Genomic DNA, 16,556 nt, shown 5'->3' with positions numbered 1-16,556 from the left:
TAACCACAGCCTGGCCTTAGCATCTCCCAATGTTCCCATCCCTAGCCAGCATTCAGGCACGCATGTCTCACAGAATGGCTCAGGTTGGAAGGGACATTAAAAGATCATAGAGCTCCGAGCCCCTGCTTGGACAGGGATAGAAGATGTAAGGAAGATGTCATGAAATTTACTGGTGACATGGTTGCTGCCATTCCCAGACTGCTGCAGGTTGTCAGCATAGTGATAAGGGGCATTACATGTTTCTAAGTGGTTGTACAAGGCAAGATAAACTATCGCTATAAGGACCTTCACAAATTAGTTTTTCGCAATTCTTATCCCATGAAAGAAAATAGCATTGCCCTGAAAAAAGTGAGGGAAAATCACAGCAATCCATTTCATTACATCTGATTTCAAGATCCAAAGTCTTTAAAAGAAGACTGGGTTCTGTAATTGCATTTGCTGTGCAGCTGACTGAAGACTTGCCAGCTTCTTAAGTGCCCTCATTATGACACAGGCTGAATGTTTTGAGCTGATTCTGCAGCTTATCAACAGCATGAAAGAAATTTGTGCTGTTTCAGGCCATTCAGTGAATTTGAACTTCTCTTGATCCAAGAGCTGAATGAGAGTCTTCTGGGGAGACCATTCAAAATTCTCTTGGCCATTTTCTGCTGCAGGCAATCAAAATGATAATGTTTTTGCTAATGTTTCTCCAGCAAAAGTAATGCGTATGAGATCAGCCCAGGCTGTGGAATCTTCTGCTTATACACAGTACCTGACTAGATGCCCAACAATGGTTTGTACAGCTTTCAGTTTCATAAAAGCTATTCCACAAGGGCCAGAAATCAGAAATTTACAGGATAATTCGCCTCAAAGCTTCTACTACTCTTATCATTGACTAGCCATTTATTTGTTTGCTTAGTTACAATTAATTATTCAATATCTAATTCAAAATTATTCATCCGTTGAACAATAACACTCTGTTCATTGTCATCCAACTGAACAAACCGTGCTATTGTTCAAATTTAGTTAGGCAGACCTGCAGCAAGAGTTCTTAATTTCCTTCATAGTCAAGAGACAACTAATGGAGTCTATCTCCATTCCCACCAGCACACAATCAGTTCTCTGGGCCATCAGTGACACAGAACTTGAGACCTACTAAACAGACCCAGTGATAGAGCAGCTATCATGTCAAAAATATACCTCATATTGCCTGACAGGTTTCCCTATTCCATTTTTCTTTCTGCAGTTATAGTCCACTGGTTCTTGCTTTGTTTATCATGGCCATGGTAAACAGACTGTTGCCTGTCTTTGCGTAGTAGATCATCTTTGTGTCCCTCCTGTCCCATAACTGCACTCCCACACAGCCTTCACTTCTATATGTTAAAGAAGCACAGTTGACCTGTCCTTAGAGGTCATATTTTCTGGAGCTCTGCTTATTCTTGCGGTGGATTCCTGCTTGTTGATAACCCCTTGGCCACCCCAGCCAGGTGGAGCTTACAATCATACTCTGTATTTAACAGCTTGAATACCTATTTGCACATGCCACAGTGATGTAAAAGGCATTTGTCTCCATCAGCACAGATAATCTGTAACATGAAAAGGACAGTCCAACTCCTTGTTGGTACACAACCAGCCCAAGAAGGGTGGTACTACAAAACCTAATCAGATAACAAAGCCTTCATTAAATGTATTTCAACTCTGGCAATTACATTTAAATGAACTTCAGCATGATATTATTTTTCCCTTGAACATATGAATGTATATACAAACAGATTTGTCAAGTGGTTGCTCTAAGGGGCAGTTTGAATCAACAGAATTATTTCCGTAGTATAAATATGGGAAGTTTGCTAATCTGCATGAAATGTTCCTAGACAAAAGGAAGAAGGAAATTAACCTCGAGAATGACCATCTCAGTCAGAAAGTAGGGCAAAGAGAACTTGTGCTAACTTGAAAGACGGCCCCATTTTACTCCATCAGTCAGCTGGAAAGATGCAGAACGGGACGGAAAGGGAAAAGTATGGGTTGAACTCCCAAGACCCTATTGTGGATCGTTTAATGTCTGTGTTTAGTATTTAAAAGTTCCCATTCTCCAAAAGGTTACAAAGAATCAGGACTGACATATATTTATATATATGTATGCAACCTACTGTTGCCAACAAAATAAACATTTTTTATTTTGATATTTTTTAATGTTCTGACATATTACTGCTCTGAGGTTCAGAAATTCATTAGTATTAAAGTTCATCTTTGACCTTTCACCCTTTTATGTGGAAGAATTAGTTGGGGAGAAAAAAACATTCTTCTTTGCCCTGGCTTGCTTGTCACGGCTCCCTCAAGAATTTCAGTCCGAGGCCATTTGCCAGAACTATGTGGAGCCCCAAGAGAAGGAAGAACCTCCTCCCACTCCAAAATGCAGCCATCCAAGTTTTTCTCTCAGCTTTCACTAAAAGCTTGAGCTTTATAATTCTCTGGACTTGACTCACTCTGGTAGGGCTACACCAAGGTTACACCATGGAGAGAAGGCACAACCTGATTGCAGGCAGGAATAACAAAATTCCCCCATGTCTTATCTCCACAGAATCAACCAGGTGAATTGCAATGGAAGGGGCAGCAGTCCCCTGGCAGCAATGGGCAATGCCAGAGACAGCCTGCTCAGCCCTGCTCTTAGAACAGCTTCAAGGCATTGCATGCTACTGCATCAGATTTTGCATCTTTGCAAGAGATTTATCCACTACCTCCATCAGCCTCTTCATTTTGTACAATTACAGAACACAGCTATCAGAACGTAGCAATGCTATCTGTAGGCTTTTCACCTTAGCCAGGCTGAAAGGGAGTCAAAGCTCTAAAGAAAGTAACAGAAATGGTGCATGCCCACCAGGTTCTGGCAGTGGGAGGATGCCAGTGGTTAGCTCAACACAGTTCTGGCAAATGACCTCGGACTGAAATTCTTGATGGAGCCATGACAAGCAAGCCAGCCAAAGAGGTGTGTTGGGTGTTGCACTTACACAGGTCAACGTAATGCTTCAGCAGCAGGAGAAAATCATTTCAGTTATCATTATGGGGAACCCAAAGTCTAGAACAGACCAAGGAGTAGGGACAACACCAAAGCAGAAATTCCTTCCATGTGAAGCAGAGGCAGAAATCCGGGCTATGGGTGGCCAGAGGCTTCTTCTTTTGCCCTCTGAGCTTTCACCATAGGCAAGGAAAGAGTGTGCAGAGCTGAGGGAGAGCAATAGCAGAAGTATGAAGGACAAGTATGAGAACCTGGATGTCAAATCAGAAGGACCTGTGCAATGAGAAGCAGGTAATGGAAGGGGGAGCAGCCTAAGAGAGTCAGTTATGGGGAGCAAGATAGGATTCTGACAAATGCAATAAGCATGGCAAGGAATGCATGTACAGATAAAGCAGGAGGAAGAAACTGAAATGAGGATAGGAAAACGAAGAGAAAGTTAGAAAAGTCAGAATGTATGAGTGCAGAGTTCATCTCAAGGGGAAAACAGATGAAGCGTTACAGCCACAGAATCACAAGCTTAGCCAAATGTTATTGTCATCTCCACCTGCTGACGTACACCCAAAACTTCACCCCAAAGAGAGCTTTGTTATGATACAAACACAGCTCACGACATTTGATTTAAGCAAAGAAATGCAGAAATGAGGACATATATGACAGTGTAACAGTGAGCAGGTATGAAATACACTGTTCACTCCTTCCAATTCTGCATTGCTGTGAGTGCAGGTAAGGAGAGCTCTTCATTATGAGACAAACTACTGGACTGAAAGAAAAATGTTTCAGTAAAACATGGCTATTGCAAGAACTTTTGCCTATAAAACTGAAAAAAATTGATATAAAATACTTGTTTCTCTATCACCCACAAGCAAAGGCAGTGTTCTACACCATATTAAGTACTGGTTACATTACAGAGGAATAAATAATAGCATAAGACGAAAACGATTCAGTGGTTCTCTGGCTTTCCTTCTAGTGAATACTCATTGCATTGACTCAAACACAGAATCACCAAGGTTAGAAAAAAAACCACAAGATTATCCTGAAGTATTCAAAGATTCTTGACTCTTTGTCCTCCGTGCTGAGATCTTCAATGAAATAATCCAGATGTTTCCAGCTGTGGAAGACTGGGAACATCCCACAACACAAGCAGCTTTGGATAGAATGTTTGCTTAAATGGTCCTTACTGTTTAAAATCCAATGAAGCCAGTTTTCACTTACACAAAGGCCCCTTTTCCACTGCCACAACAATGACAATAGGCCATCATGCCATCATTCCTACACTGACAGAAAAGGCTCTCACCTCCATTCATACAATATCTGAAACTTACAGGCTTTTCCTCATGCTCTAATTTTGAGACCATCCACATGGATATTCCACACATCGCACAGCTGTGTGGAACAATCTTTGCAACATGTTGAAGAAGCACTTGTTTTTTTATCTAATTTGCTCTGGTTATTTTGAGTCCAGGGACTCAAAATCAAAGACTCTACCCAATAAACACATCAAAATCCAACAGAAACACTTTAAAATCCATGAGGAATTCTCCTTTCAGTTATTTATTACTGCAAATTGCACCACAAATCTGAGTTGCCTAAGAATTGTGACGTTCTAGCACAAAACAGAAAAAAGGGGGAAAAAAGTGTTCTTTTTCCTATGCCTAACTTAATTGTCTGTTCTCATCTTCAAATATGCCATGTTTGGCCATACCTAAACTGAAATAGTAACAGTGGACAGCGCTGGGTTTTGGCGGTCCATGAAGCAGTAAGCAAAATGCTGTTACGCACTCCAGTCAGCGGGGATTAGCCTCAGTGTTTTGAAAACTTAAAACTTAAGCCATAATAAAGTTGTGAGTCAGAGCTCCTAAGAACTTTGCTTGTTTGTTCCTCAACCCGTAGTTTTCATGTTTTCATTTAGAATAAATGGTTGTTTTTGCCTATTCTGCATTGTTTTCTTCTCTTATTTGGCAGATGTACATTCAAGGAAAGCTACTCCTTGCCAACTATATTTTCAGTGGGTACAGCAAGTCAACTAAAGACCTTCAAAAACAAATAGCTAAGACAAGAAACAATTACCGCATGGGTTACTGTCTTCCAGCCGATTTCAGGTTCAGGTATTTACTTTCCATCGTCATTTTTAATTGCTTTGTTCCAAGATCTTTGGCACTTTTCTTCAATGTCTTAAATAAAAAGCACCGTGTCCCAAAGTAGCAAGTACAGCAGTTTTGGCATCAAAGTACTTTTGGTGCACTTACAAGTTCTCCTTCTTGTATAATCCTTCCTGTGTCATTCAGCAGTTGAGATTGCCTGCCCATAACTGCTGAGTTGCAGAACTGTTTTGAGTCAATCCTGACAGTTACTGGAAGAAGGAAATAAGAAAATGTGGGTGAAGGTCTTAGGCACATCCTTCATTTCTTTTGTACTACATCTGACAGACCTAGATGCTTTAAGGGCTGTTGTATTTACTTCCTGGCACTATCCATAACAATTAAACTGCTATTAAAAGACTGATTAATTACTTTAGTCAGATATCTTCCAGCAATGAGCTTCTTCATTTAAGTAATAGTTGCACGGAAGCTTTAGAGGCATAACCTGGAAAAATAGCAGCTGAGGGTTAAATAATTCACATCTGCACACTGAGCACATAGCTCAGGAGGAGCATTCCCAGTAGCTAAAGCACATGCTGCAGCAGTTAGCTTTCTTGCAGAACAGTTCCCAAAGAGCAAATGAAAATGGGGCAGAAAAGGGAAATAGCAGCAACTTCTGCAATGTATTTCTTACGGAGCTTTTGAGAGCCCTATCATTATTTACAATTTGGTGGTGCTCCAAACAAGTAATCAGGCCTGAGCTTTAGAGAGCCTGGTATGAATGCAAAGGCTCCCACATTCCACCACTCGTTTAACCAAGACATCTTACTGGGTGTGATGCTGATGAGCAGTACTGTTAAAAACTGATAAGCAGTTGACAGCAATGATAGGAAAAGAAGAACACATGGCATACAACACAGCGTGCACTCTCTTACTGAGCTGCTCCTAGCTATTAGGTCACAGATAGCAGGGCACGGAAAATCTGTGCCTTTTGTGCACTGCTTTTTAAGTTAAGAAAATAATGCATCTCATTTGTATTGAGGATCAGAAAACAGCACATGCTAGACCATTCTTCTCTGAAGGAAGCTTATCGCTTCATGTGCACAGAAATCAATTACTGGTGTTGTAGACAAAACAAGGATCAAAATCGGCAGGTAACCGGCAGCAACATTTTCCAGTATATTACTGGCATGATGTGCTTTCCCTCGCTGTCAGTGATAAGCTGCAGCCAGAACAGATTAGCTTTAGGCTGGGTGTTTTTGCAAACGCTCCTCTGAATGACTGGAAAGGCTGCAATGGTGTGGGAAATCCCATATGCAGATTCTTGTCTACACAAGAATTTTCTAAAGATTTCCCACTGTGGCACCTTCCTTAAATGCAGCTTTCCAAGTGAGCGCACGCAGTCACACAGACAGGAGTTTGTGAAACCTACAGCTGAGTGTAACTGATGTCACAGGTTGTCACACAGCCAGCACAGTTACTCTGTGTGTGTTTCTGCTCCTTGCTACCACAGCACCATGACAAGAAATCCTCAAATGCCACCACTGGGACCTTCCACAAGGGTCCTTTATGCACAGGCTGTGAGGACATGAGCAGGTGCAACTGGAGGCACAAAAAACAGTCTAAATGAAGGAGAAGGTGATGAACAGCCAGAGAAAAAGCCAAGGCGAGGTGACATAGCTGTTTCCATACACTCTCATACAGTGCTAAAGAGGTGATTAATTTCATCCTTCACTAAGTGCCTAATTATAGACAAAACAGTAGGTTCTCCAAGAGTGGATGCTTTATGGTATTTTCCCTCTTGTCAGCCAATATACTGACCTCAAAAATTGCCGGATACTCAGCATATAGGTAGGTACATGTGCATGTTCTGTTCAACTACTTGATTTCAATGCCTCAGACTCTTCCTTCCTGTATACCATGCCATGAAAACAATAATATGGAGAATAGGACAGCATAACAAGGAAGATCTTGCACTGCTAAAAGGGAATTATCAGTGAAATACTGAAGATTCTGCTTTTTATGGGGAGGATAAGGAGAGTTGTATCATTTCTCTACCTGTTCACAGACTTATTTCTTGCTGGACAGCATTTTCTTCTTTGTGAAGCAGTTGTTTCTCTACTGGAAGTAAGCAAACAGACCCTGATTTCACTTGCTTCATTTTTCTTCTTTGTATGCCTGGAAGATGAGTTAGGCATGGAGACAGAACAGAGAACCGACTGGCTTAAGCTGAAGGCCACATTTCTAGAAACAGAGTGCCCTTAGATTCCTCTCTCATTCTCTTCAAATCTTGCTTCACTCCAAGACCACATCTTTGCTGACTTACACCATCAGAACCTACCAGCAATGAGACTTGACACGCTTCATCTCTCAGTACATTTTTTGTGTATTGCCCATTTGTTTACCCTATAAGCAGTCCACTATAAGTTCCTTCTTTTCCATCTTCTAAAAGCATGGGCTGCAAAACAACCGTAGGGAAGCTTAATACAGTACACTAGTGGTGACAGTAATTACATGTTGGGATCAGTGGAACAATGTGATGGAGATCTGGATGACTGGCTTTTTTAAGGCTGATCTGGCTCAAGCCTAGCCAGTACCAGTAGAGGAGACCAGGTCACCTGAAACAATACAAATATTTCCAATATGAAGCAGACAGAAAAAGGATGAGAAGAACAGGTTTTAATGAGCGAAAGGAGAAACAGAGGTACAGCTGATACAAAATAGTACACAATATAACACAAGTGTCTAATAAATCAGCAGAGAACTGGAGAACAGGAAGAAAGTTCCAGGTGGTTGAAGAAAAGAGGCATACTCAAAAAGATACAATCTTAAGTCTTCATAGATATATATACATTCGTGGCAGTATAGGAAACGTACAGTTCTTACATAGAAAATATTGACTATCTGAAGTGGTCATATCAATTCCTGAAGAATATTTGCATATGGTACAATTATGAAGAACACACAGAGGCAAGCATTCAAAAAATCTCCAAGAAAAACACTGTGGAGTCCTCTTGGTAGACAGCTTCTTCTAACAGCAGCAATTGGATCTGTTCAGTATTGCATGTGAAAACAAACAAACAAAGCAGGAAACAGCAGAGAATAAGCAAGACCTTTTGTACTACCAAGTCACGCACCAATTAAGCATCAATATTAAACATGTAAGAATAGATAGTCCTGCCTCACTAAGCATCCCCTTGCCTTTCAAGGTCAAACTCCTTGCCTTCTTCCCTGATCATCTCTACAGATTCCTTCCTGGGGACATGAATTAGGTGAGGGTGAGTCATACCAGTGGGAAGAGCGGTCCTTAACCTCAGAGCCAGTACAGGGAGGACTTACAGGAATAGATGTGCAGCGTAGCTCCTAACACCAGGAGAACCTACAAGCATTTGTTCTGTTCATAAACCACACAGAATCACAGGGGCTGGAAGGAATCTCAAGAGATCATCGAGTCCAATCCCCTGCTAAAGCAGGTTCCCTACAATAGGTTGCACAGGTGGGCGTCCAGGCTGGTCTTGAATATCTCCATAGAAGGAGACTCCACCACTTCTCCGGGCAACCTGTTCTACTTTCAAGTCTAAGCGTTATGAGTGAGCCACGATGTTGTGGCTAAGAGGAGTCAGTCTGTTGCCACTAGTTTGGCACTTCTGGAGCATACAGAAAAAGTCTGTTTCTTAGGAAACATACAAATAGACGATGAGAAAAAGTATCTCCTGCAGGACATCTAAGCCCAGTTCCTAGGTTAAAGATCTACCTGCTATTGGTCTTCTGTTATTCTATTCCTAAAGCCCCATGCACAGAGCCACTTACGTAATGCTAAAAGGGATTCTGGTAATAATCACCACATGGTTGCACAGCATATGGGTCTCTGAAAGATTATGAGAAAGTGCAGCCAGAAGCATAGGACACCCAGAAAAACATTCTTTCCTCAGTCAGCACTTACACAAGCAGGAGTAACCAGTGCTCATTACTAAAGTGCTCGTACTAACGAGCCAGCAAAATACACTGCAGGAATTAACTATAGCCAAGATCGCTTAAAATGAATTTCATCTTCAGGATGAAAGTGAAATTATAAAGAAGCTTCTGCATAAGAGACTGAACAACAGCGCTGATACAGCATTTATGCAGCGATGCTGTAAAAGCATTCCCTCTTCCATTCAATCATTACTTACTGAAGGATAGGTAAACAGTACTCATGCCACCTAGACAGCTGTCAGGGATATGAGATAAGGAGAAAGGGTCACACATGCAATAGTGAAGCAGACTTTTATTACAGACCCTGAAGAAATAATAGAAACACAAAGTACTTTCACAATGATTAAAATTACAATTGAGAAAATGCTTTCTAAAACTGGCAAAGGACCTCAGGTCCTGTTTCATATCCTTGGGAAAAAAGGAATGATATAAAATGGAAAAGCAAGAGAAAGAGAAAGATGAGAACTGGGGAGAATTTCACAGTCAAGCACCTCTGTCCCAACGGAAGGGCAGAAGCCCAGGAATACAAGTGGGTCATGTCCTCCTGCTCCTGGCATCCAATCCAGGGTTTTAGTTCTCAAAGCCTTAATGTGGACAGCCCATAGGCTTCACACCTGCTTTAAAGCACTGCTTATCTAAGCCTGCTTGAGGCCGATCTGAACAACACTGTGCTTAAAGCAATGCCAACAACTGGCAGGCTGGGTGCAGAAGAGGCCCCCAGTGGAGCCAAACCAGATTTTTCAGTGCCGCCTAAGGAAAGTGACTGACATCGTACTCAGCTTTAAAGAAAAAAAGAAAAAAAAAAAAAAAGAAAATAAAAAGGAGATAGATTTACATACAGCTTGATACAACAGCACAGCAGGAATCTTTCTGTGGCAATGAAATGTAGCTAAAATATAGCTCTTTTTTTAAGAGCTGCTGAAGACTACCAGTCTGGTGAGTATTTCCTGTCTCCACACTGAAAAGGAATTGTAGATCCTTTCCAGCGTCTGAACTTCAGAGAGTATCATGTGTGAATTCCCTCTGTAGCCCTGCCAGAAGTCTCTTGTTGCAGTTTGTTCTTTCAAACATTTCCTCTTATAGCTTAGCTTTCATTTATTAACCAATTAAAAAGCAGCTTATCAAGATTCTTTCTTTTCCTTTGGTTTTCTTGGAAATCTAGGGTGCCCTTAGGCCTTATTTTGGGAAATGCTAAGACTTAGGCAGGAAATGCTGAGAAAAGTGTATTTGTTTAGAGGCTTAAGGCAGGGCAGATGGGCATACAGGCACTCACAGCAGCTCAGGTACGAAGCCCTGGTAAGAGAAAACTTGGTTAAATAGCTTCTCTAACTAATGGTGTAAAAGCAGGGTGCATTTTAAGTAACTCCATGCAGCCTACTTGGTAGAAAATTCTCTTCCGTTAGATAAACAAGAATTAAGCTTTTCTTCTGAGTAACTTGAAAGTTTGATAACATAAAAATACGACTTCTTTGCTAGATGAGACTGTCAGTGTGATACCTGGCAATGCACATGTACTATATGAAGCGTGTGTGTGTGCGTACACACGTGCGTACAAAGAGTGTATAAACCCCTTTAGAAACAATCCATTCACGCTGCTCGATAAAAGTTCAGAACAATTTGGATTCAGAGGAGATTCAGTAGCAATTGTGTTGTGAACACATACACTCTATGGCAGCGGGAAAGGTTTAAGAACAACTGCTTAGATTTCAGAGCTTCTGGAGCTTCCGGACAGGCAGCTGTGGGGCCAAAGCACATTGGCACAGCAACAGAGAGCACATTCTCTCCCCTGCTGCAGGAAAAAGCAAGTTTATTTAGAGGAACTCCTACTCAGCCTATTCTGTGCACCCTTCCTGTTGGAAAGAACAGGTAGAGTTCATGTAGTGATGAACATGTTAAAGGATCAGACTTGCTGGGGAGACATTACCATCTTATGACCATTGAGGAGTGAGTGCTCTGAAGTCCATAAAGGAACAGGAGGGCCAGGAAATGCAGGTGAAGGTTCCTGGAAGGAAAGTCAGGACAGACAAATTACCAGCTATAAGAATCCTTCAGTTTATGAGTTTATGACAAGAAATGCATAGCAGTGCTTCCATGTGGGTTCCTTCTAATCTGTCACGTCATCAGGTTTGGACAACGTGTTTACAAACAAAGCAGAAAAGTGGCCAATTTCCTAAAAAGTTTGTAGCAGAATGATGGAAGAGAGTTGTTGCTAAGAGGGACCACTGGAGGAAAGAAAACACCTAGCAAAAGCTGGAACTTTGAAAGATAGCTGCAGGATCATCTCAGCCCCTAGTCTGTCATCTCACCACAGCTCTTCCCAGAAGTGGTCAGGCCAGGAGAGCTGCTCTGGCCCTTGCAAGCCTTGGCCCCATGCTTTGAAGTATGGTGACTAATGGTTGTTTCTACAGAGAATATACAACTTGGTGCATTATAGAACAGTAACTAAGGTGGGAAACTGAAAAGCAAAACAAAATACCATCGGTTTGCAAGGTCTATGAAGACGAAAGCTGAGAAAGGAAAACTTGGAATTGCATGAGACATGGAAATAGAGCAAGATAGAGACAATAAGCCTCAAATGCCTTTGAAGCTTCTTGCTCCTGAACAGGTTTCTCTGAGTGCTGTTGCATGATGTATGCATATCTCCACAACCTTTGCAGACCTCAAGCACACGCATGCAGACTGTGTGAGCGTTCACTTGGGAATACTAAAAGCTCTCAGAACAGTGCCATACCGAGCAGCACAAAAAATGACAGCGTAAACTTGTTTAAATTTGACCACCTGTGACTTTGGATGAAAGATCTCTAGGACAATTAATAGACTTCTGGCTTTTATCCCATATTACATTTAAAGCCTTTTATTTTTATTATTTTTAGAAACACACATCAAATATTATAAACAATCCTAATTTATGCTGCTTCTATCGAGATCAAATGCATGACTGTTAATAAAGACTACTGAAGAATTATATTAAGCACTAACTCTTTTTTTCTTTTCATTTATGTAAGAATGGATGTCTTTTTAGTAGCACAAACTAATGGAAAGTACTGGTCACTCTCTATTTGGAAATTTGAGATTGTTTTCATTTCTTATCTGTGCAGCTGGAGAAGGTCAGGAAGCAGTCTTTAAATATTAAGATTTGTGCACAGGTCAAGTTGACTAATGACAGTTATTTTGGGACCTTGTATTAAAATCACCATTATTTCCATAACACAGCCTGGTGTTTTTCAGCAAGGCAGGATTACATATGCCTTTCAGTGTATACTGACTTTGCTATATACCATTATTGCTGTTTTGACTGTAGTACTCCCCATTAGGGTGTCCATCTTCTGTTTCATTTCTCAAGTCAGCTGGGAAAGTCAGCATGCACTTCTGGATCTAGTCGTAATCACAGAATCACAGAATGGCCTGGGTTGCAAAGGACCACAATAATCATCTGGTTTCAATCCCCTGCTATATGCAGGGTTGCCAACCAGCAGACCAGGCTGCCCAGAGCCACATCCAGCCTGGCCTTGAATGCCTCCAGGGATGGGGCATCCACAGCCTCCTTGGGCAACCTGTGCCAGTGCATCACCACCCTCTGTGTGAAAAACCTCCTCCTAAAATCTAACCTAAATCTCCCCTGTCTCAGTTTAAAACCATTCCCCCTTATCCTACCACTATCCAGCCATGTAAACAGCCATTCCCCCTCCTGTTTATACTCTCCCTTCAAGTACTGGAAGGCCACAGTGAGGTCTCCCCAGAGCCTTCCCTTCTCTAAGCTAAACAAGCCCAGTTCCTTCAACCTTTCTTCACAGGAGAGCTGTTCCAGCCCTCTGATGGAGATGAAGTAACACAAGGAGTTGAGTTTTTCCCACCTCAGCACTGACACTAATGATGCAATCTGTGGCACGTGAACATTGATTTAAATTCGAGCTACAACATTCCTCCTCATTGCCAAGGCATGTATTCCTTCCAGCTCCCCTGAGATGCTACTGGTGCTCCTTCAACCACACAGTAAATTAGCTGAGAGATCCAGCCATACTAAAAGCTAAAGCTGCAGTGCATTTTCAGCCAGGCCGGGCTCCCAGATCTCTGAGTGGTTGCAAAAGCCAGACTAAAGGAGGCACTGAGATCACCATGGCAGCCTGGGCTTAGATTGGTTTAAACAGTCATAGAACAGCATCCCCTAGAGCAGATTGTCTGTGAAGCCTGTGAAATTTAAATCTGAGCAGGTATAAAGGTCAAAATATGCTGATTGCATGAAAGTATTCATGTTTTGGTCCAATTCAACCCTTTTAAAATAAGCCACTTTGTAACGGAGTAACAACCCTTTTCTTCTTCTAAATTACAGTCACTGCTCCAAAATCCTGGAGTAATTTCATAAAGTGTGAAATGGGCTAACAGAGCATGTAAGCTGTTGGATCAAATTTTATTCCTACAAACCTGCCAATGACTTAAGAGTTGGCAGTGTGACAGGTTAGGCAGACAATCCAAAACAGTTACATACTGAGTAGCTGTAGCTCAAACTGTATTGTTTTATCTGTACACACAGAAAAAATTCATGGAAGGCAGATTAAACCCTACCTACGGTCATGCCTTATCATCACAGTTCCATTACCCCTTACCTGGTTAGTGCACAAAATTTCAAGTCAAATACATCAAATTACACATTTTTTTGGCATTTAGAATTCAAGGTGGTAGAATAAAAGCACACAGTTTAAAGAATTAAATGTAATGAGAATAAAGCACACCTCCAAGCAGTTTGCAAATGAGCCAGAAGCCTTCAGCTTGATCTCAGATACCTACATATTCTCCGTCACATTTTTGTGTGATAATGTATTCTGTGATACATGCCTACTCAACAGAGATCAGAATAGGTCTGAAAAATCAGACCTATTTAAACAAGTGTTGGGATTTAAACAAGTGTTGTTTGGCATCTTTAGTTTTTGTTAGACCAGGTGGCAGCTGTTGAAAGACCATTTTGATTTAACAACTCCTTGTTTTGTTAGCAAAGAAAAACGCTGTCCAACCAAATCCTGCTGAGAGTGAATAAATATTTCTCCTCCATCAGACCAAATATTTTCATTTATCATCACAGTATCTAGTGATAAAAGATCTGAGAAGATCTTTTGTTCCTAGACGGACTCAGAACTACTTTAATGGTTCTGGGTTTTATGGGAGGTGATTTTTACTCCATACTCAGCACTGCTGAGGTTACATCTGGAGCACTGCAGCAAACTTTGGCCATTATACATCAAAGCACAGGACAGATTTCTAAGGAAAGCAATCAAAATGTGGAAAACGTGACCTCTGTGGATGAGCCAACATAAGTGGGCTTGCTCAATTAAAAAACAAACAAACAAACATAATACTGACAAATCTAGCTCATGGAAGACCATAAAAAGATGAGCACATAGTGGCATTGGAACTAGTAATAATCAACCAAATGTGAGTCTGAGCAAATTTGTTCAATTGTTTGGAAGAAAATTCCATCGTGAGCTGTTAAGCTGACAGCTACCTCCACTGGCTCAACAACTCCCTGAGAAGCAGCTCACCACTAGAAGCTCCCTTCTTCCTTCTTCGTACCCTTCTCTCAGCCATCTGCTATTAGTCCCTGCCACAGATGAGATATGAGAGTGGCCCAACCCTCTGCACTGACCAAGTGCCTTTCTCTTACTCCGCTCATTTTTTTCAGATAAGACACTACAAAAAAACCCTTTTGTCTTATGAAAACAATTCTTCATTCTAAAGAGTAGTTAACCATGGGAACAAGCCACTTGCAGAGCAGCCCTTCACTAAACACTTTAAAAGCTTAGTATACTTCAGCCCTTGTTCCTGTTTGAAAAAGAAGGCAGACAACAAGATTACAAAGTTCAGCGTAGGCCACCAACTCTATATAGTCCACCGTTTATTCTTATTTTTTAAATGAGCAGAGAGATTAGTAAGAAGATTGCAAATTCTGCTGTTCAGATGCACATAAAATTTCCAGTGCTGTAAACATAAATGCATTCAGGGCAAAGTCTGAAATGTCATTAAAAATGGCCACCCTTCCAAATGTCGTCTTGAGGTTTTGTAACAAAATGCAAGGCTCAGTGATATCTAGAAACCCTCTGTCAGGAGTAAAACTGCCTTGTTAGTGCAACCAGAAGACCTCTCACCTTTGCCAGTCTTGCTTACAATTGACACGGGCACATTCCACTCCATCTGAAAGAGTCTGTATCGTCTGTAATTCTCAATATATGTTTCCATTACATTAGTTATTTTTATGTCACAAAGATATACACTAAAAAAAAAGAGAACCACTGCTGTCATTATTATAGATCTTTGTCCCCATTTAAGTCTTTACCTCCTACCTGTATCTTTAGCTGTAAAGTTATGCTACAGCAAAGATGTAGTCGTAGATTGAAATCCAACCTAAGAAGCAAATACCATCTTTGGAATGCCTTCCAGATAGATAGGAAGAAAAGAAATTATTTAATTCTATGCCATTGCTTGTTTCTTTCCAACTTCACAAAGCTCCTAACTGGGAATGGAATACAGTTATTGTTAGATCTGCTCTTCACAAAGAATTTTGGCTGCGATACCCTTTGGCTTGCTTCATTACTTAGCGTGGATTTCCTGATTAACGTATTTCAAAAAGTTACAAAGCACTAAGAAATAAATGTTCTGTTTTTACAAAAATCCCTACCTACGCTCATGAGCCAAAGAACACGGAACAGCACTTAGACCTTGACACGCTCAATATATTAACACAACTCTTTAGCTCTAATACATGGTTCAGTGTGTTTACACATTATTTTAAATGCAGAAAAAGAATCTGTCAGGTTCTTAAAGGAATCTACAGCATGTACACACAGTCCTGTCAGATGACATTATCATGAGGGACTCTGGATCGTAACAGACTATATGTAGACAGAACCTAGTTATGAAATAAAAGGAAGCTATGCTTTGCAAGCTGTGGACTGTTAGCCAAATTTTTATGCAGGGAGTATATTCAGTAAATTAAAATAAATGACCTGATGGCAGTTACATATAATGTGATTATGGGGAGAGAAAGCAAGTGAGCACAGACGTTCATTTATACAACTTCTAAGACTGTACTAAGTAAGAGTACAAATCAATTAATTTTCTTGCAGAAAATATATCCATCCAAGTAAAAATCAGAGGTTGCTCCAAAAGGCCATACTTTCAGCATACTCATCTCTAACATTGAAGTGTAATTTCACAGTACATAGTCTCTGCCAGTAACATAAATGTGAACAATCCTGAGCCTCTTGCAAGTAACACAGTATATGCCAATACAGCAGTTTGGGGGTCAGTGCTGTAAATTGCATCATTGGAATAAGAGACGTAAAAGTGAACTCTAAAAAGGTTCGGTTTTTTGGAGCAGGTTGACTAAGTAGGCTGATTAATAACACAGGCACAAAAACTTGTGCTGAACCCATTTGATGGGTGAAAGTGAACAACTAATGGCAGATGGGGTTTCTTAGGAGGCCAGTTTCATTACCAAGACCAGCATATTTTTAAGCTAG

General features: G+C 40.9%; 1 protein-coding gene across 1 annotated transcript in view; it reads right to left on the bottom strand.

The window, feature by feature from the left end:
• Positions 1-8,563: 8,563 nt before the first annotated feature.
• VEZT (vezatin, adherens junctions transmembrane protein) overlaps positions 8,564-16,556 on the bottom strand; it is a 56,244-nt gene continuing 48,251 nt past the window's right edge. Inside the window, exon 13 of the transcript XR_006182078.1 lies at positions 8,564-11,047. The gene's annotated coding sequence lies outside the window, so the exon portion shown is untranslated. The remainder of the gene's footprint in view (positions 11,048-16,556) is intronic.

This window comes from Lagopus leucura, unplaced genomic scaffold, assembly GCF_019238085.1.
Source record: "Lagopus leucura isolate 7727_CA_CO unplaced genomic scaffold, USGS_WTPT01 Super-Scaffold_100159, whole genome shotgun sequence".
NCBI lineage: Eukaryota > Metazoa > Chordata > Aves > Galliformes > Phasianidae > Lagopus > Lagopus leucura.
Note: the sequence above shows the minus strand (reverse complement) of the source record. Positions and strands in the feature narration are given on the sequence as shown.